This window comes from Glandiceps talaboti, chromosome 5, assembly GCF_964340395.1.
Source record: "Glandiceps talaboti chromosome 5, keGlaTala1.1, whole genome shotgun sequence".
In the NCBI taxonomy this organism is placed as follows: domain Eukaryota; kingdom Metazoa; phylum Hemichordata; class Enteropneusta; family Spengelidae; genus Glandiceps; species Glandiceps talaboti.
Window position 1 is genome coordinate 17875001 of NC_135553.1, and position 22935 is coordinate 17897935.

The window sequence follows — 22935 nt, forward strand, 5'->3', positions numbered from 1 at the left end:
CATACATACATACATGCCATCCAAACATCTCCAAATCCCACCTAGCAATATGACATGTATCAACACTGGCTGATGTTTCAGTAATCTTTCCATATAACATATAAATAATTCTATAAATTCATAAGGTAATAGTATTTGCATATGTTACTTTGATCTCCACATGTGTTATTTCAGTAAGTATGTTAAAAATGTTAAACCATGCCATATGGGTAAGTTAACAGATACTGTAAAATACATGTGATACCAATTTCCCAATTATTGTATTACGAAAACGAATCTTACATATATCTGGTACTGAAAAAGGAGACTCAGCTGAACAGACTAATCTATTCCCAGTGTTCCCTGTAATGCGTTTTTAACAAGTCAACCAACTATTGTGACGATGTCAGTTTCCTTTTGAAATATTACACCAATATTCAGTGGAACATATGGGAGTTTCTTATCATAGCTAGGAACACGTACACACCTATGACATTTGAAAATGAAACCTGAAAGCTTCTACATTAATTTCAGTCTGTTCAAAATACTAGATATTTTGTTACAAGGTGATATTTTTGTGTCAGGTATTTGCAAGACGAGCACACATTTTGTAATGCCGTGTCCACCTTTTAGGAACGGTAATTGGTTTTCTTTTCTTTCTTTTTTTTACATATGCTGCGACATATGACGCAAGTCTGATAAAATGCGTTATAATTATTTCCTTTCAAATATTTTATAGACTCTTTTAAGATGGTGCTGCCGTTGTTCTCTAATATTACCTGATGTTGTGATTGATGTATGATGCTAAAGTCGGCCGTGTGGAATAAAGCGTGTGTTATTTTGACGTAATGCTATACCTCTAGTCATTTAGCCCTAACATTTCTTTTCTCGTGTAATCGAAGCTATCCCAATTATCGTCACCCCATTTGGGATTTCAGATTCTTTAGATTGATAGTTATTGGCGTAATAGGGAAATGGAAATTTGTGTTATATTAGAGAGAACAGATTAACCCAACAGCATTATGTGAACAAAATACTATCAAACGTTACCGTCAGTATTTTAAAGGTCTCTGGTAGAAAACACATGAACAATATTATCAAATGCTACTGTTAGTATTTTAAAAGTATCTCGTTTCTTCGTAGGCAGGAATGAGTGAATTGACAGTCTCTACAATATAAATACGGCCAAATAAAAACAGTAGTGTGTTTCCAATGACCCGACTTTAAGCCCCCAACCATAAACACTTTTTTGTATGCAAAAAGGTAAAATGGTAAAAATTTACTTCTATTTCCGTGTACACCTTCATGCCTTTGCCTCATCTGTAGTCACTTTTTAAAAATTTCAGAGAGAGAAACCAGGTATTGTTGGACTATAAGAGTACAGTTTGCATACCGTGTTCGTTTTGTCTTCATTTACTGATAGTCATAGGTCTAGTCAGAGGCCATTAACTGTAAATAATCCGACACCCTTGGGTTAAAGCTCCATTATTTACCCACCCATATAATAGCGCTGTTACTAACCCTGGTGCACATACACATTGTCATGTCAATGAACAAATTCTACATTGAATCTTGCTTTCTGCCCAAGTCACTTTGTAGTGAAGTGGTTACTGAGCATGTCTTTGGATAGATTGGTACAGTAACAGAGCTAGAGGTATAATGTTCGAACCCCACCGAGGTAATGGCACACTTTATTACAGAATGACAAGTACAGAATTAGGCACTGTAGAACACGGTGTTAGACAGGGCAGCACAGCACATGTTGGTTGCATTGTAACAGTTGACAAGTAGGGGACAGTGCTATAGAAATGATTAACAGGCTGAGGATAGTTTCATTCACGAGTTTAAAGTGTTAGAAGACAGTTCCTGTCATGGATTAAGGGTATGCAGACACTTTCTTTGTGTAAAAAGTGTCCCGTTAAGTGAAAAAGTGTCCGCTAAATGAAATTGAGAGCACAGTTGAAACAATGGGGAAGAGTTTGAAAGGATTATAACTTCTTTTACACCTCATCAAACTCTCACGGAAGTATGATTGTAACTGACGAGTATCTTATCTTGGGGTCGAAGTAATTTTTAAAATTTTTAAAGTAAAATAAAATAAACCGGCCTACCTACCCTATTTATGAAGTCATGTTATCGAAAACAATTTTTCTTTGCCTAAAGAATCAGATAACAACGTCTTGCCCAAATGTTACCAAAAAAAAACTAAACTGAGAAAAAAGACTTGAGTCTTCGTTCAAATAAAGAGACACGTTCAAGTTTTGTGACATGATCCTATTTTCAGGGTCCATGTCATACAGAACGAATGAGCAGGCAGGACGTAGTTACAATAAAAAGGTACGAATTCAATGAGGCTTGAATTTGAATGAGTGTGTCATTGATAATATACAGTGTACAGAAGGAAGGGTTTTGATTCAATCGTCCTGCCGTTCAGTTTTATGATCTTTGCGTATGATTTGATAATCCCAAGGCTTCTGTGCAACCATGCTGCATGTACGCATGCTTCTATCAAACACGTTAACGAAAAATAAGGGTTGTGCTGAAATATAACCTGTTCGGGGACGAGGCGGTTATTGTCATCAAAAAACTCATAACATCATTGAAAAGTATGCCATAGTCTATATTTGATTTCCTTCCTAACCTTCTCTAAATTCAATATGTACTCTGGAAAAATCATTCTTGACATATAGAAGATCCATCTGCTCTTCTGTTGACAAGGGCTTTCAGCGATTGCAAATCGATGCTATCAGATTTATTGGATGTTTGTATAGATCAAGACAATAACCAATGTAAAGTAACATTTCTAATTGGAGGAAATGATTTGTCAAATGTCTACGTCAATATGAAGATAGTAATTGTTGTTCTACATTACCACAGTTTCAATATGTATTTATTACACATTTAGTATGACTGTCCATCTTGACATTTGTACTGCGTTTAACCTCCTTTAAAAAAAAAAATTCAGATAATTGCCGGATCAGTGACATATGTCATGTACTTTGTGATGTTTAAATTGTAGTGATTTGTTAAAATAATGTGCAAAGGTGGTATAGACATATAAACACAATATACACATTAATTGCATAGGTGTTCATCATAGCTCTTTGACCGAATGTTGGCCTTATTTGTTGCGAAAAAAAATACAATAATGGTAGCCCTAGAATGATAGGACAAAGAGACTGCCTATATATAACATTTGAACGTAACCTTTCTGCTAGCTGGCATCATTAGATTTGACAGTTGACCTTGACATCAACGTCAGGTTCAAATGTCAAAATCAAACTATTTCTTCCATTTGTACATGATTGATTTCTTTCAAGTGTTGTGCAAAGGTGATACAGAACATGGGACATAGCAGCCATATTGCTATGGAAACAAGACTCGTGACCTTCAGGGGTCAAATTCTCAACATCATGAAAAGACATCGATTGGGGAATAGTAAGGGAAAAATTTTGTCTTCATCAAAGAATTGCCTTGAACATTCATAGCCAATGACACTATACACATCGAAGCTGACTAGGGAGGATTCAAAACATTCAATATTGCAGTTCATTGTGACAATATTGAGAAAATGTCATGATTTCCGATACCTCTATTCCCCTAGGCTATTACGAAATATGTGTTATATATTACGTCAACGATATAATCTCGATTTCTGAGAAATACTTTATACCTAGAGCGTGTCAAAGTGCAACGTCTACATGATTTAAATTGTCTCCCTGTTTCTATTGTACATCAATATATTGACAAAAGCTGCCGATTGTAAGGACCGTTGTTTTACAGAGTAATTTATGTAAGAATAGTATTCAAATGTATTTTCATAAGTGTGAATGTCAACGACGCTGAAAAACGTGTTCTTACGCAATTTTTCAGTGGGCGGGCCGAATTCTTTTTTTCTCGATCGGTAGCGGGAGGGGAGTAAACAAGGAAGAATTGTGGCGGGGAAGTCCTGATTTTGATACAGTGGGAGTAGAGGGGAAAACATATGGAATTGTTGGGGAGGGTACACATTGTGTACGTCAAAATGAATTGTTGGTATAGTGGAAAGCACAACGTTTTCCTGACATGGGGGGGGGGGGGGGAAGTGGGTAAAGCATTGACATTTATTTTATTGCAGTGAATTGCGGGCAGGTTGAAACCAAGAGGGGGGGGGGTAGATATCCTTCATCACCAGAGGGAGGGCACATAAGAATATATAAGCAAATTCTCCACAATTTTGTTTGTTTGGGGGAGGGGGGCGATTCTATTAAAAATATATTTTTTAGTCTGATACAACATACATGTATAATTAATGAAACCACAGATCTGCCCGTTGGCTGCACCTGATAAATGCCACAAGCATAATTGACGCTCGAATGAGTAGAGCGTAAATGAAGCAGATTACTTGATTGAAAATGTACTGCTTCAACAAAGTACTGTTAATTTTTTTATTTCATTTCGATGATGCAATGCAAACATCCCTCTTAGAATATGACATCATATTTAGATCAAGAAACTATTCAATATCGTAACCCTTATAACGCGTTTCTTTACCCACTCGATCGACCAGTAAAATCAACAAAACCGCTACAACTTGTGTAATAAGGTGTTTAATATTAAAATATCATAAAGCGTGACACATCGGAATATTAATTCGTTGCTTGATATACATATAATTCGGGAAAAAAATAGTACAACGAAGCTAAAGTCCCGCTTTTGTTATGCTGTCTCAAAAATTATATTTTGTATGACTCATCACAACGCTGTTATGCTTCTGGTAGACACAGAAAACTGACTTTTGCCCTGAAAAATCATTATGCAACTGCTAAAGAAGATGACCCTACACTTTCCAGGGGAAAAGGTTAAAGAATCAAGGATACGAGCACAGCTTTCTGTTTATAGCTGGCAAGATGATTAACAAAATATAAAATACTCATTGAATTCTACGAGATAGATTGTCATTTACTTAATATCCAAACCTGAAGAAAAAAATCATTGTCACCAGACTGAGCTTGAGATACTAAGTATGTCCATTGCAATATTATTTGCTAGTATATCTGCCAATTTATTACCATATATGAAAATTTAAAGTTAATCTTTTTACATTCGCTGCAGGTCACTGAGGAAGCACGTAATCCTCTAGAAATTATTGATGTTCAGTGCGTGGTCTCTTGTGAGTTGATTGAGTCCACCGACAAGAATCACCGCGGAAGCATCAGCTTAGAGTGCTCTGTCAGTATGAGCGAAGGCAAGTACGGTTGGATATGGCAAAATGAGTTAGACCAGAAGAAGAAGGACAACCAAGAGAGACAGTTTCGTACCAAGCGTACTATCCTTACGGGACTTACCACAGTGGCTATCGGATTAATTTACACAGTTACCTCGGTTACGAGAGTGCATTCAGGCGCTTACTACTACGGCATACTCATCATTACACTGGGACTGTTCATCATCACCGTGTCTTGTGTTTATTTATACATGCTAGCAAAAGCCAGAAAAGACATGGTGTCTACCGTCACAAACAATGGTACACCAGAATTCGGAACACAATTTGATCAACGGAACATTTCAAAGGATGGTTACAATTTACCACGTCAATCAAGGTATGGAATTAATTTATGCATTTTGATTTAAATCTAAAGTCGTCATGGAAACGAGCACACAAAGAGAAACTTTTAAATTAATTCATTGACACCGTACGGTTATGACAGCTATTATATTTGACACAATATGTACCTCATTCATCATGTATGCAGCGTCAAAACTCACAAGATAATGATCACGTGATTGATTGCCCTAATAATTCAACACTCAATATACTTGACTTGTGCTCTTAAATGAGAGCGTTTCAAGTTTCCCTTCTATTCAAAATACTCACATAAATGTCAATTTGGAATGAATTCAAGTTTTATATAAGGCGAAAATAATTTTTAAAATGTTTTGTTTCCGATAACATGACTTCAGAAAATAGGGTAGGTAGGTCAGGATTTTATTCTACATTTTAATTTTTTTTAATTACTCCGACCCGAAGACAAGATACTCGTTGGTCACAATACTTCCATAACAGTTGATGAGATGTAAAAGAAGTAAATGAAGACAATTATGTGATTCAGAAGTAGACAAACACAATATGCAGACTGTGCTGTTAAAGGCTGAAATGACATCATTTCTCTCTGGATGTGTTTTAAAAGTAACCAAAGATACTTTGACAAGAAAATCTACAGTGAAATAGAAGTAAATTGTCATAATTTTACCTTTAAATTTTTGCATGTAAATTTTTTTTTTAGGGTCGGAGGCTTAAACTAGGGTCGGTTGTGTTGTCGGAAATACACTTTTTTTATTTTGCCTTATCGTCATAGAAAATCATAAATAAGATTTGTGTCATCCAAAGTGTGGACTTATAACAAAATATAAAGTTTATGAATTATATGGTCGACGGAAATAGCTTTATACCAAAAAAATGTTAGTAGATATTTCTTACAGCTTGGAAAAGAACATAATTATTTTAAAAAATCAATCTTTTACCTATCAATAAATGATGGCAATTTTTGTGATTTCAAAATATTCTCCGATCACATCGAGACTGGGTTATAGAAACCAAATCTGTACAGTATAGGAAATCAAATTTGGGTATATGAGATTGTTTTTCGATTGGATCTACCTTTCTGTAAAATTAATTTGGTAATATCGAAACGACTTAGTGCATAATTTCCGGGCCAATAATTAGACAGTTAGATTGTACCGCATGCCATGAGCCTGGTGATTGCTTACTTAGCAACGAGGTACTAAGAGACACGGTGAAGTTGTGAGCAATGAACTAAACGAACGGCAAATTTGCTAACAACAACGTGTCGTTATTTAGCGAGTAACATTCTAAATTTTGGTGAGAGCAATTCTGATAAGCTGGACCATTTGGAACGATTTTGTTAGAAATTAATGATTTCTTTCTCAACACTTTCCATGTCTTGAATAGCCGTGCATACTACGGGAAGAAAATGCAATGAATTTGTATTTTACTGTAAGCACCATACAATCAGTGCTGCTGCCATCGACAGGCACATCTTGAATCACATAAAACGTTAAAAGTTCAAGATCGAAACACACCGTGAAATAATACGTAGCTGCGACCGTTAACGCGTTGTGACTTCAGTAAATGTTTATGACAAGGTAACATAATATCGTATGTATAAAAGATTGCACTGTGCTCGCCAAGTAATTCTGGTAAGACGAGGTTAAAGCTATATGTATTTGTCCAAGTTGTATGCTTTCCATCAATCATATGATAAAATGGCTGGTGATATAAATATAGACATTTTAATGGTAATCAAAGAATAACAGATTAGCCATTGGCAAATAAACGACCTTGCATTAGTCTTGCTTTTTGTGACTTTTACCTTGTTTGAAATGTTGTAGGATATATAAATACATTTAATAATGATTTATATGCGTTATTCTTCTATTTATATTAAACAGGTTCAATTTGCTGTTGTGTTATGTGCTTACATATGTGTATGTATGTATGTATGTATGTATGTATGTATGTATGTATGTATGTATGTATGGATGGATGGATGGATGGATGGATGTATGGGTGGGTGGATGGATGGGTGGATGGATGGGTGTATGGATGTGTGTATGTATATATGCTTTAATATCGAAGTATGTATGTATTATACCATGGAAGTTTCACCCACGGTTATATACTTCCATGATTATACTAAGTCATTGGTGCGTGTGAGGGGAGGGGGGGGGGTTACGTCAGAGTGACTTTCCATGACCTTGCATCGAAGCTTTTATTTATGGACACTGGAGTACAATTACCAATTACAAAACTAATAACATTTTGATAAACATATCAATTTTCTAATTTTCACATTGGCTCTATAAAACTGGGCGGAGTAGTCTCTATGGTTACGACACGTACAGACTTTTGTTCTAAAACAGATAAAAAACTGAAACGCATATGATGATTGTAAGTTCGTGTTTAAAGATATAATAGACGTTATAATCGTTATTAGGTTTCACATAACCACCAGGTATATACTGTAGTGAGTGAAAACACACATAGACCTTTTCTTAAGCTTTTTTGTTTTTATGTACTAGCACTGTTCTAGTAATGATGATCGCAAAATGGCGTAGGAGTCAGATGAAGTCCTGTCGTATTTATTGTTATAATTCCTTATTAGTGTCAAAGAGGCATTTATTTTATCTTTGAGTCTACAATTCATACATTGTACCTTTTTGCGCTTCATTTCCTTGGAAGGAACCTTGGAACATTGCTAGTTTGCTTGAATGTTTGTCTTAATTGTGAATTGATAGACTATAACTGGAAGAAACAAATCGCGCAAAATTGGCAATATACAGGAAACGCATTGACGATTTAATTACAATTGCCGACATCAGACCGTGGGACAAACTGAACCAGTCCTGTTACAAACAAGGAAAGTAAACAAACGAATTTGGATTAATAACACTTGACACAGTATGTTGGGACAACATAGACTTGTATTACACACCATGGTTTGATAAGAACAGTTTTATGGTCTCTTTATGTGTACATGAAATGCCAGGGGAACTGGAAATGTGTTTGTGAATGAGAACTATTAAGAGGCCATACAACTGTTCTTATCAAATGATGAAATGTAATACATGTATATGTCTCTCTGTATTTCCAACATGCTGTGTCAAGTGTTATTAAGCCAATTCATTTTATTTTACTTTCCCTGTTTGTAATAGGTTCCATTCGTCCACAATCCGATGTCAGCAGTTGTAATGAAAATTCAGTGAGCACAAATAATATGTCGGTTTACCAACATATAAAACTATATTGTTTCTTGGCGAGTTGCAGAACGCTGCGCATGACGGTGGTTGTATGTAATGGTTTGAGAACAGTCCTACCAGCCTGAATGTATTAGTGGGCCGAGAATAACACTTTCAATGTTATAAGAATAATTGGCCTGTGTTGTATGGACTTTATTACTTTTATAGAGCAACCGGACACGTTTTATCTTTCAGCATGACAAGTTTATCACTGTACATGTGTCATACTAAAGGCAGATTTCCGTTTGTTTTGTGTATTTCAACCACGATAAGCTGACTATTCATATATTCACATTCATCGGAGTTGTATTCAAATATATTCCTTCAGGCGAACTGCTCTAAAACGATTCTCAATTCTAATGAAATTTTGTGTTGCTTTATTTATTAGGCTATAGTATCGGCACTGACCTAATTCTTTATCAATCTCTATCCGTTTCAGTTATGTATCGACCGTCACGGAGACCTCCCTATCTGCTAACGTGTACACAGAAACCACTGATGTCACGGATTATGGGGCTCCAAGCTACAACACTCGTGGTGAACCAGAAGCTGAGGAGTATTCGGAGCCGATATTCATTGTAGCGCCCTCATCAAAATCAAAGAAATGTAAAGGGAAAAAATTTACCAAGGCTCCCCTGTCTTGCCTCGAACAAGAAGATTATCTACCGAACGAAATACCAATTCCAATCCAATGACAATTTATTTGGGCTTTTGTTCAAATTTTCCAAGTTTCAAGATATTTGAAAGACTGATTAAGATTTGAACTAGCTAAACTCAAAAGATGAAAGAAATATTTGTAATATTATTCTGTTGATGAAGAAAACAGAAAATGTATTTTTTACAGTATTACTACACAGCTGATTACGCAGCTAAATGAAAGTATTGAAACATTTTGTATACCAGAGACGTTTACGTCATAATATTTATATTTTTCACCTAGAGATGATAAAAAGATAATTAATAATTATATAAACAGTATATAGTAAGAACGGTTGTTAGTATTGACGACTCACATGTATGTCGGGTGAAAATAAGACATCACCTACGGCCAAATACACATTAAGTAGTTTTCTACGCTCTATGGATTATTCAATACTACAACTGTAGTCCCGTCCTGCATTCCGCCCAAGCCACGAGAATCTACGAGACTATTGCAAATGCCGCAGAGATCAAAGACGTGATGTGTTGCCTATTGCATCAAACATAACACGTTACTCTATAGCCCGCAGTTGATAGTGACTAATTACATAAAACGCTTTGATAGATGAAGGTGTCTTACTGGAGAGAACAGTGCTCAATGCAATATTTATAGCAGATCATGAATATGAGAAATCAGGAAGTTACAATTATAATTTGGAGTGTCGCGCTGTTTCTGAAGATGGCAAAAGCATGAAACCCCGAGTTACAAGTTGTGACTGCCCAATTCCTCGGATCAGATATATAAATATATGTATACACTTCTTAGCTAGAAGAGATGCTGGATACATTATGTTAAACATTACTTAATATTTACTTATTACAGCCCGGAGGTGACGCATTACTGTCGGATATATATATATATATATATATATATATATATATATATATATATATATATATATATAAGCCATAACTCAAGAGTTTCACGCTTTTTTGCGATAAGTATAGTGATCACCATATTGCTGAAATAGTTTGTCAAGGTCTATCAAGTTGCGCATCAGATGTTGGGTAGCACATTGCGTAACAAGATGATTGGACAAACCATATACCCTCCACCAACATAGACCCTCTTGACTACTAGTACTTCATATATGGGGGTTTTCTGATGTGATTGACGAGATAGAATTTATTCCCGTGGCAGCATTTCGAAACCAAATGAGATCTTTTGTTGAGTAACTTTTGTGATAGGAAGCCATCAATAAGACTTTATAGTGTCTATTTTATTTACTCTTCACATGTGTATGACTGTGCAAAATCTTTCTCTCTGAGTGTGCTATTTGATTTATGCTGTTGCATCTTACTAGCCATGGAATAGAAGGGATGGTAGAAGTGAAGAAGAAACTTTGGACTTTTTCATCTAAAATCATTTTAAAGTGGCAGAGTCTGTAACTGTGGTCTGATTGTCACGTTCCATTGTCCCATAATGGCCTTTAAAAAACAAAACATTTTTTTAATAACTCTACCAGTTGCTACATAGACTTGATTCATCAGATGTAATGGTGTTATTCTATGATAGTTTAATATGAAACAAAGGACGCCCCCATTTTTTTAAAGTCGACACCGTTACTGACTGTGTCCCTTTTAATGACTGCTCACTGTAGCTTTTAAATTGATTGTATTTTTTGCGTCAAATTTGATTGAAATCCGGACGTATATGGACCATTATCACGTAATGCTTCAGTCTTCAAGATGGAGGAGGTGTGCGACGTATCCGTTACCAAGGAAATGAGTGCAACGATCCTACTTTCTCGATTAGTACATTGACCTTAAAGCTTGTAATAACTCCAAGTTCATTATCATAAAGGTTAGCGCTATAATGTTATATAAGTCCCACCACAAGATGGGGGGAACTCGTCATCGTTAACAAGCTTGCCAATTAAAATTTCAAGTTTAAATTATGTCGCCATTAATTTGGAACAACCGATAGTAACCACCAATACGAGTAACCGCTCGGCCAATATGCGTCCTCGGACGGACGGTACACGGTCAGGTAACCACACACGCACAGTAGTGGTAGGTAACTTACGATAAAGGTCTAGATACATGTAATTAGTATATTTGAGATAGCACTGTTGCGTTCACCACGTCACTAACCTCTTCAAGCATCTCCGCTACAAGTAAAAGAAACACGATAACGTCTCCTGCACATTAAATTACCGTACTCAAGTTGCCACAACGAGGCGTTTTAGTCACCTCGTTTCCATGTCAACCACTTGTTAATGTGTTTCGAACACGACATTGTTAACTAAGGACACTAAGTATGATCAAATCTCTGGATAGGGGCAGATTTTCTGTATGTCGTTCCCGAAGATAATGAGTTTTCAATCCCATTAATTTCACTTAATCTCAGTCTCAGACATCATCACTGAAAATCTAAGTAAGGTTTAAAAAAAACCAGGATGACAATGAGAGACGAGACGGCCAAATGTCTATCTACAAATATACTAGTTCATCTATATATACATATAAATATGGACGTTATTTTGTACTTCAGTGTTATAGTATATGTAATTAAATAGTATAAATTGTCATAAATAAATGCCTTTGAATTGAATTCCTCTTTAAATGTTTCTAGTTTATCAACCGCAGTCATACATATCATCTACTCGCGCAACCAGTCTTACATTTTACCCATGAATGACGCCCTCAAACGAGTAGAATAACTTACATTTGATACATTTGTTTTATTTGGCTCTCAATTCCATACGTGCATTCATTTCATACGAGGTGTGCACTACGCACATATGTACACAGCGTTGAAATTTTCTCTCACCTGTAAAATTCTCCCATACGTCATCAGCTATATAGCAGTCTGAGCTGTCATTAAGCTTACATAGTCCTGTTTGCAAACGGTGTATGGGACGCGATTCCCTTGAACATGTGGAAGGGACATGGTCAGTATATGAGTTCCGACTTCAAATACTCCGTCTGCCAGCAGAACTAGCAAGCTATATCGCTATTATATATGTGGTCACTGCTAACTCACCTTGAGTGGCCCACTTGCCACAATTTCCTATCTAATGTTAGTCGATCGTACACAGATCTAACGCTAATTGAAATTCATTGGTCATCCGATATGCATGTTCGGATCATAAAAGTGATCGCTACATGTTGAATTTCATTTAACTTTCATAAATCGTAAAAATTTAATTCTGCTCCGAAACAAAGTTTAAATTGTTTTAGCAACTTTAGCTCATGCAGTTACTGGCTAGGTTATATTATTAAGCACGGAAACCCCCGAACCGCGCGTAAAATTGGACGATTGTTGCGCTTTTTTAAATAAATGAGAAATATTAAACATACAACACACACACACACACACACACACACACACACACACACACACACACACACACACACACACACACACACACAATCATTCACATCCACACGTTGTACACTGCTGCTGTGAATCATTCAAAAACTTCAACTATCCACGGTATGAGCGATTTATTTGGTTTCTTGCTTATAATCGTTATTACCCAAACTTCGACTACAACAGTGTGTTGTGCCCTATAAACTAACTACTTACTATACAGTACTTCAGTGTATTCATTTGATATCTTCAATGTTCTCAAACTGTGTGTGTTTTGGCAGTGTTTATTATGGCTAGTCAAACCCTAACCACAAAAGACATTGAAAGTTCACACAATCAAGCCAAAGAATACAGGCAGAGGAACAATCAGATTGAGGTCACCAACACTATATAATATATACACGTAGTGTCTTTTTGTTGACGACACTAGTACAGACCAAGGTGACATTTCAAAACGTTTGTTCCTACCTTTCAACCTCGTATATATCTTCGATCGAGTTCGTAGTGCTTCGTCAAGATTGGGTTAAATTCTGGCAGTCTGATTTATCAGCATACTGCCAGGAGTGACGCAATGTTCGGCGTTTAATAAGGTAAGACGTTTATTTATTTCTAGACTATTACGACATGTCTTTGACTACCAGTTGCGACTCCAGTGAATGTTAGATGGACAATCAACACGGTTTGGTGCCTTTAGTATTACTTCACAACACCTTCAATACACATCACACAGAAAGTTTTTTTGTTGAATGGATGAGAATGTGCTTGGCGGTATTGCCTTACATACCCGTATATGCTAATCACTAACTAAGGCCTAGTCGAGTTAAATTAAAGTTGCCACAGGTGGGGCCATTTTTTATTCTAGAAATCCTCTCCATATATAAGTATGTCTGAGAGATTCTACACCTATAGAAATGTGGTGCCCACGATATGCCACATTTTGAATAGGACATTTCTAACATCATGCAAAATACTTGACGTAGGCAAACGATTTATTAACCATCCATCCATCCGATCCAATCAAGTCATAATTTCTTTAGCACTGACGGAAGTTCAGACGAGAACGGGATGACCATATCGCATTCTAAGGGAGTTTACATTTTTAACTTGGGGGTGTCATCAAAGGGTTGTATTCGATCAGTGACCCCCGCTAGGTTGACTTTTACTCTGTATAATTAGACTAAGATTAAAAACTAAGTATCGTCAATTAGATTGACTTGTACTTGGTATCATCACCCACTGATTGTTGCACACACACACACACACACACACACACACACACACACACACACACACACACACACACACACACACACACACACTTATTAGTGCAATCACAGACTTAATGGAAAAAAATTTAATGTCATTGGAATCATTGATAGTAAGGCATAATAACAATAACAGCATCAGTTCAGCTAGTGAAGTGATTCACACGATGACAGAGACAGCGAATCTTCAGCTATACATATACGAGGTCAGGTTTTGTTGAGAAGTGGCAGAATTGCGACTCATTTCATTTCTAGTAAAAAAAATATTTGGTCTTACAGAGACTGAATTGGTTAATGTCCCCCATGAAACATGTCTGAATATTTGGATGCCCTCCCCCTTTTTGGGGTTGGGAAAATTTGACCCCCCCCCCCACCCCGAAAATCAACCCCCACCCCATCGCCCCAGGAAGTTAAATGTAAAGACTCTCTAAGCACAGGACGAATGTCGAGTTTTGTTTTTTAAAATGACGACATTTTTCTAGGCCTACTCTCTGTAAGCCTATCACGAGTACTGGTCGCATTTCTGGACAAACTCTTCAGGAATATTATCGGCGTTTTCGGTGTCAATTAATCACCCGGTAAGTAAAACCTCTCAGTGATATTGGGATATCCCAAGTGTTAGTCACAAAACAATGATAGTTATTTCTTTAAGAAAAAGACCCACTCTAATTTATCCCCCCATTTCCCAATATACATTGTATATTCACAGACTATGAATTTGGCTTAGCGAACCAACCTCGTTCCACACATTATTAATTGTCTTCAGTGAAAGTGAAGATGGGATATTTGCCATCCTCGTTCCATGACATCTTTTAGCAGTCACAAACGAAAGAGTGTGGTGCAGACGTCTGGACGCTCGTACCTCGGATTACACGAAATGACATTTGTAAACGATATCCTTTCTCGTTAAACCAGCATGCACGAAAAATATTGAGTGGCACCCACACCATTCGGAAACGGTGATACCTGTTGTGGGTGGAAATGTTACACCGCCGCCCTTAAAGTAATGTGCAGTAAGTATACATGCAACCATTTAATCTTCTTATCAACAAGCGGCTTGTACTAGTTTAACATTTAGCTTTAATAATATCACAACTAATCGCTGACACGGCCGAACTGTTCACAAATAATCTAGATCAAACTAGACGGTCGACATTTTATTTTTTTCCCACATAAGGCGATTATCGAAATATTATCGCTGTGCCAGTCTGCGTTTCAAGTTTACTCAGCTTCATTTCATTTTCTTCTTTTTACCTTCATTTTCCTTTATAGACATTAAAATGCCAAACGTGGCGTTTAATTTGTTTGATAGACTGTTTGTTTTCTCATGAGAACTGATTATTTAATAATTCATGGATGTCTTATTTATTTTTTCAACCGCTCAGTCTCATTTGAAGGCATTCCCTCTTGTTGTCTTTACCTTTGAATGAAAAACTACGTGTTAGTATTTGTGGTGATGATATATCTGCAATCTGTTACACAGCGACAATAAATTGCACCTACATCACACAGTTTGTGCATATTTAAAGACATTAAAATAATACTGCCTGCAATGTAGAATCGGACTTCAGGGTTTATCAGCCGTCATTAAACGCAGTTTATGGCGTATTTCGATGCACCTGTCACTACTCATCACGATTGGGGTTCAACAGCGACGATGAGCGTGTGATGGCACAATTGGACAATGAGTCGAATCATATAGTCACAAACGTTTAATACAAAGTACAGTGACTGCACAATAAATAAAAACACCGTAATCACACAATAAAATCGCATGACAGATTCTGCAAATGCGTCGATCCTAATACAGGACAGGTATATAAATGTGTTATTGATTGATTGATCACCAAAACTAGTACTGTTGATATTTCTTATCACGAGCGATTCTCTTCGATATATACATGTTAACTCATCCCAACTCGTTTCCGTCTTCAGCTTGTACGTACTTTGTTGAAGGATGGCCATAGACACAGATAGGCCTCTCATCGTTACAAGACAGAGGCCTCTATCTGTGCTCATTTTTATAGTAGTCTGGCTGGTGATCATAACTCCCATCATCGACAAAGCTGTGGCTGTTCTAACATGTGTTTAAAGTTAATTGAAAATATGTACACAGTTGAGACTCGAATCATGTTATGTCATGCGTGGGGGAAGATTATTAATAATAAATGGTTATATAAAAAAACATTGCACTGATGGATAAATTTTTAATGGTAATTATTAATTCAGTGAAACAGAACAGCTTAAAGATCTGGACAAAATGTAGATATATGTATTATGAATGACAACTCAGTGCCGCCACACTAATACTTGATGTGTTGTCACGTGGGCTCTAATAATCCCTACTAATGGAATATAACACATATATGTCCATGAAATTTGATTAATCGTCTTAATTCTGACATATACGTTAATATCATACGCAGAATTAAACAAATTTTAATCTTTGGAGCGAGAGTAGCGATATTTCATGTCACCTTCTAAAGAAATCAAATCTTGTAGCCACAAAACAGACAACAGATCTCAGAAAAAGAAACATGCGAAAAATGTTAGTTGTCTGAGAACAGATAGCAAAAAAATCTCGACACCATCATACATTTTTTTGTGGGGGATTCCGCCATAACAACATATTTTGTGACCGGGAAACTAATACAACAATCAGAAAATTGGTGTGTATAATTACCTCAAAGATATAAGTTGATCCTCAGTGGATAAATATTTGTGTGCTAGCTCTTTTTCAAACTAATCCCTCGCTCTCCTATATACACGAGTATAATTAAGAATTTACATCCCGATAATTTGTCCATTTTCTATGAAATGTATGAAAATGCTTAATTGATTCTTGAGGGAATTTACAAATTGACAACATATATCGAAATGTCAGACGTCGACGTCGCTGTCATTTTTGCTACTCCAATTTCTGTACATGTCTCATTCTGCAGCATAAATCATTAAAAAGATTATCATGATGTGTTATGAGACCATCTTGGATTTATTGCATTCCCTTTTACGTCACTGTGTTGGCAGCATCGCAATACATGATGTAATAAGGCAGTTCTCAATTATCAACCGTGTAACTGTGTATTCTAACTATAGGTCAAAGGTCACTCGTGATAACGTACACTTTTGTCATGATGCATGATGCATGATGTGCTGCATGCTGTAAGCCTTGACAGTTAACGTTTCTGACACTTCACTGTAACCGAATCCTTGATGCAATGTGTTTGTAGTGGCCACCTGTTATGCGTTCGTCCAAAATAATTATGTCCAATGTCATCAATTCTGAATCGAATCACAGTCCAATTCTTCCAGCTTGTTCCCTCCTTCACTGTCATGTTTATTATTTAGGGAGCCTTCACTAATTACAGGGGGGGGTCAGCAGGCCGCGGGCTGTTGCGTAAACTATGACCCTTTTCCCGTTCTAAGTGACCGTCCCTCAATTTCCTTTCTCTAAAATATGACCCCCCCCCCCGCCTCCCTAAAATAGTTCAAAACATGGTTTAGATGCTGTCAGACATGGAAAGGACACTAGTCCCAAAATCAACGGTTTAAACGACTTAATCCCACCGCTGCCACCACGTTAAAAGTTATGTCAAACTCACAAAATAATGCTGTTAGACAATGTGACAACCCCCCGCCCCCATTACAATTGCTGAAGGCTCCTTAGCTTTCGATGGTCGTATAAATCAAACATATGGGTAACAGATACAATATGAATAACGAGTTACAAGTGATACAAGAATGAAATTCAATGTATCAAATACACTGCTTCATGATCAGGAGTTTCTTGTTCTGTCTTTCTATTCCAGACGTATGGCCCGACTCGTGGATAAACATACAACTCCGGAATTGGTGTCAAACTTACTTGGAATGCCAACAAACAGACATAACGACGTTGTAGCTGGTGAATGGAATGTTATACAATACTATGCATTTGATCGTAATTCGTAAGTTCGATGATTAACGACCATATATAAAAATGGTACTGTCATCCGATAAATCCAAAGGAATTTTTATTCTAGGTCTTGGAATTGCAGTCTGTTCCATCGGCGTTCTCATTTACAAGTCCTTTGTACCAAAACTTGGCTACATTCTTAGTCTGCCAGTTTTTATAGTCGGCATATGTTTTATTTTTTCCGCTATTCCTAAACTTGGTAGAGTTCTTATTAACTATATCACGCGCAATTCTCCGCCAAAACGAAAGGATGAACTCAATTATGTGAACATTCCTGAGAGGTACAGACTTTCTGAGGATCAAACTGGTAATTTATCAGCCAAAGAGAAGGCTCTTATAATGCACCACGGCGACAGGAAGCATTCCATTAAGAAGGTGAATACAGAGGTACTAATAGCCGATGAGGAAATCGTTAAAGGCTCTCCCTCACCAGTGGATCTTTGACGTCAAAATGATAGTTAAGAGTTACAGAGGTCAAAATGTTAAATTGTCCTCCTCTCACCCCATTCCACCTAACCAAACAAAAGCAAAGAAACAGACAGACAGACAGACAGACAGACAGACAGACAGACAGACGGACGGACGGACGGACGGACGGACGGACGGACGGACGGACGGACGGACGGACGGACGGACGGACAGACAGACAGACAGACAGACAGACAGACAGACAGACAGACAGACAGACAGACAGACAGACAGACAGACAGACAGACAGACAGACAGACAGACAGACAGACAGACAGACAGACAGACAGACAAACAAACACACTTGCCACCATTATGTGTACACATAGTATATAGCAAATATTATTCACATTTTCACAGTAACATGTACACCCGATTAGATGGGTGATACATTAATTTTCAATTCCATTCTTTTTCCATTGGTGATTCGAAGTTGTATATCACATGTCACTATAATAAACAACACTTACTACAAACGTTTGACTCACAATGATACGGGGAGGGTGGGGGGGATAGAGGAGTACCATATGCTACATAATCATCAACAATATACACCACATTCCTCAGACTTCGAGTTTTATGACTTCATTAGAATAAATATAAGCTATATTGTATTTCGAAGTTTTTATTTCCTAAATAATACTATATATTGTTCACATGTGGAGAATTTTAACACGATTAAGTTCAACCTTTTTTTATCTCAATGCATTAGTCATCAGACAGCATTATAGACGAACGTCCTTCGGGCAGTATTGATAAACATCACGATTGGCAGTATTGATGAACGGTTCTGGGAATGAACACTTCCAATTACATTTACGAGTACTTACCTATCCATACTATCTGTAGATAAACATAGGACACAAGTGATTGAAATAATCTTAGAAGACTAATAAACAGTTAACAAGTTTCTTAATTATCTTTAAAGTGGCCATCTGGATGAGAATTGGATTTTTAATTTATAAAAAAAATTTTATCATGGCATTGTATTTCAAAAAATCAATGTGAAATAACATTAAACCAAGTCCTTGTTTGTAACTCAATAAATTGCAAAAAAGCTACAAAATGTGTTAAACGTTGTGGCGTACGTACAATATCAAACATTTTTACACATTTATTAATAATCTTGTGCAATTAATTTACAACTAATGAAATCCCTACTATGCAGATTTATACAAGACCTGCATCGACATTATACAAGAGTGTAGTTTTAGTTATTTTCACTTGTGAGTACAACTCGGTTTGTGCCACTTTAAGAATAGATTCAAGATGTCTTGCAAAAGTTAAGATGATTCCCATTAGAATGTGTATACTATATGCAGAAAGTGTACAGATTGTACTAAACATTGAACGGTTTACAGAAATGTTGTAACAAATAAGAACGCACGAGATGTGAAATGTATAGAAGGTGTGTTTCCTAAGATTCCAGCAACGAACTATTTTTTGAATCCGATCCTCTCAGGATAACGGTATTTGTCAGAGCGACAAGCATAGCATTGTAATTAATTCTAAGTGTATGTAAATGATGTTAATTTCGATTCTTTTTTATTGGTATTGGTATTTTCTTCAGGGTTCAAATGTGATTAAACGTATGAACAATCCGCTTTACTTTACTCTCACTAGAGTCTTTAGGTGATGTATATATATATATATAATGTAATATAATATCATATAATATATATATATATACAATATATATATATATATATATATATATATATATAGCTGAAAATCAGGGAATATATATATACAATATATACATATATATATATATATATATATATATATATATATATATATATATATATATATATATATATATATATATATATATATATATATATATATAGTTTTGATAGTTCTGGAACTCTGATGATCGCACTATAGGTGAAACTCCGAGTTACAACCAAGAAAGATCTCTAGAACTATCAATACTATTGCGCTCTGCCACTGCGGTATAGAGCACTGTCTTAGCAGATTGATACTCACCGAGTATATATATATATATAAGTGACTTGATGAACAGGTAGTAGTGTGTGAAGTCGGCCTTACTTCCCAATCCCAAAGTAAAATACTAACAAGCAACGTTTCGGTGCGTCTAGCACACCTTCTTCAAGCTATGACAAACACACGAATGGTATAGCAAATCAACTACGCATGTCCGTACAAAAGGAAAACACTGTCATGTGATCGAAGGGAATTTAGGTATATCTCTCCGCATACGTCCCTGTTGATAGGGACTCATAATTCTATCTTTCTCATCGTAACACTTCCTAAAATGATGGGTCGGTCAAAAATAAAACAAAATAACTATTTTTTTTAAATATTTAAAATGTAAGTGTAAATTAAGTCAGTGATATGTGTGCTATTTCAATTCATAAATGATCTTACGTTAACAGTCTGAATGACTTATAGAAATGACATTCAAAAGTCTGAAGGGAGAACTGTGAATCATTTGTTTGATTACATTCCCCTATTTTCAGCTATAAACGATCATTTTCGCTCTAGGGGCTGCCTTCTAACAACCAGTGACGTTGTGATTTTGTTTAACCCTGCCGTAGAGGGCGTCGATTTTTAAAAAAAATCTCGCCAGACTGAAACTGAGTAGTAAAGGGTTGGTCGGGTCTAGTCTAGTTCTTGAAGACCGTATTCCGATTTTACATTACGTTATTTTCATACATATTACTAATGTAGTGTAAAATCGGAATACGGCCATTAGGAATTAGACTAAGTCGGGTCATGAGAAACAGAATTAAGTAAGCGTATACCCTGATAGAAAACAGCATCTTGAGATCTTGCACACTGGATCCTTACCATGTATATGCAGTTACTTAGAAATAAACCCATACCTCATCTGGATAGGAGATCTAGAAAACCAATCACTTAATGTCGACACACACAGAGATCACACGAATAGGGTTTCGGCCCGACTAAAAGCTTTTATTACATGTAAACGCATAGATCGTGACAAGGAATGCCGACGATAGATACTATTAGGCATTATAGCAAGACGCGACGCTCGCCTTTTCTTTGCCGTTACATTTACAACTGTCATGTTTTGGATATATCCAATATGATTAATAGCATTTTAAAAAGTTGACGATTTGATAAAATGCATCCTTTGCTGATGGATGTATCCAGTGGGGAATACGGTGTAACATCTTTTCATCATTCATTACTGCATTCCACGTCTTCCCCTACTTGTTCCATCATCACCACCACATCATCATCATCATCATCATCACCAGCACCACTACCACCACCGCCGCCGCCGCCGTTGTCGTCTACGGCATCATCATCACCACCATCATCATCATCACCGCATCATCATCATCATCTTTTCAAATGGAACATTTACTCGTATTTGCCCTATATACAATCAATGGAGTCCTAAACTATGTACAAAATGAGATGTAGTAGAATATGAATGAGTAGCAGGCTTAGTAAAAATATGTTCTTGATAAAATTCAAGAGAACTTAACGGTCTTGGTGTATATTTCATTATGAACAATATGTGTACATTTTGAACATTTGTGTTCGCGATTGAAGCATGTTACAAAGATTCAGAAGTATGGGTAAATAAGTGACTTGAAAAGCAAAGTGTTTCGAGTCTATTTAGTGTTCATTGTCCATGGCAGATCAGGGATGTAAGAAATCGTCGTCCGACGGTCAAATGTTATTAATTATCATCATCAGCAGCAGCCCCACCACCACCACCACCACCACCACAGGAGGGGGGACTCCCAATATTAATACCGGGGGTGTGCAGCCCAGGTTGAAAGTATCTACCCAATGTACTATCCAAAAATATACCCATCGTTAGGGATTTCCAGTCACAAACAGATAGAGCCATAGTTAAGGACTACAAAGTGCAAGCCTTTATAGGAAAGGAACTTTTTAAGTTAGCTTGCTAGCGTAGTATGGTGCCCCCGAGTTGCATCGTCGCATCACGAAAATATCATCAGGGATTGTGAGAGAAAAATCTTGCGGCTAATCTTCCCACAGGGAGGGGTCTCTCCATTGGTGACTATTTTTATTTTTATTTATTTTTTATTTTTTATTTTATTTTATTTTATTTTTTTTTTTGGGGGGGGGTAATGTTTGTTGTCATTTATTCATGTATCAATCTTCTCATTTATCGGTTTATTTGTTTATGATTTGTTTGTTTGTTTGTTTGTTTGTTTGTTTGTTTGTTTATTTATTTATTTATTCATTCATTTGGAGTTTGTTTGTTTGTTTACTTGTATTTGTAAACAAAACTAACTGAGCCTGAGCTCCCTGTGATCTTTCCATGATTAGGGAATTTTCAAATGAAAAGTCGACCCATGTTACAGTTTTTTTCGTGAAATATTGATCAGTTTGGGCGACTCCGATACACTGTGACGTACACCATTCAGGGCCCAGGTGGAAATCAGCTTTTGTTGTTTCCTGGTTACCCTGTTTTTAAATAAATT

The 22935-nt window shown here is 36.5% G+C and overlaps 1 protein-coding gene across 1 annotated transcript in view; it reads right to left on the reverse strand.

Annotated features, from left to right (window-relative positions):
* LOC144434878 (steroid 17-alpha-hydroxylase/17,20 lyase-like) overlaps window positions 1–22935 on the reverse strand; it is a 112868-nt gene that overhangs the window by 59183 nt on the left and 30750 nt on the right. The gene's annotated exons all lie outside the window — the stretch shown is intronic.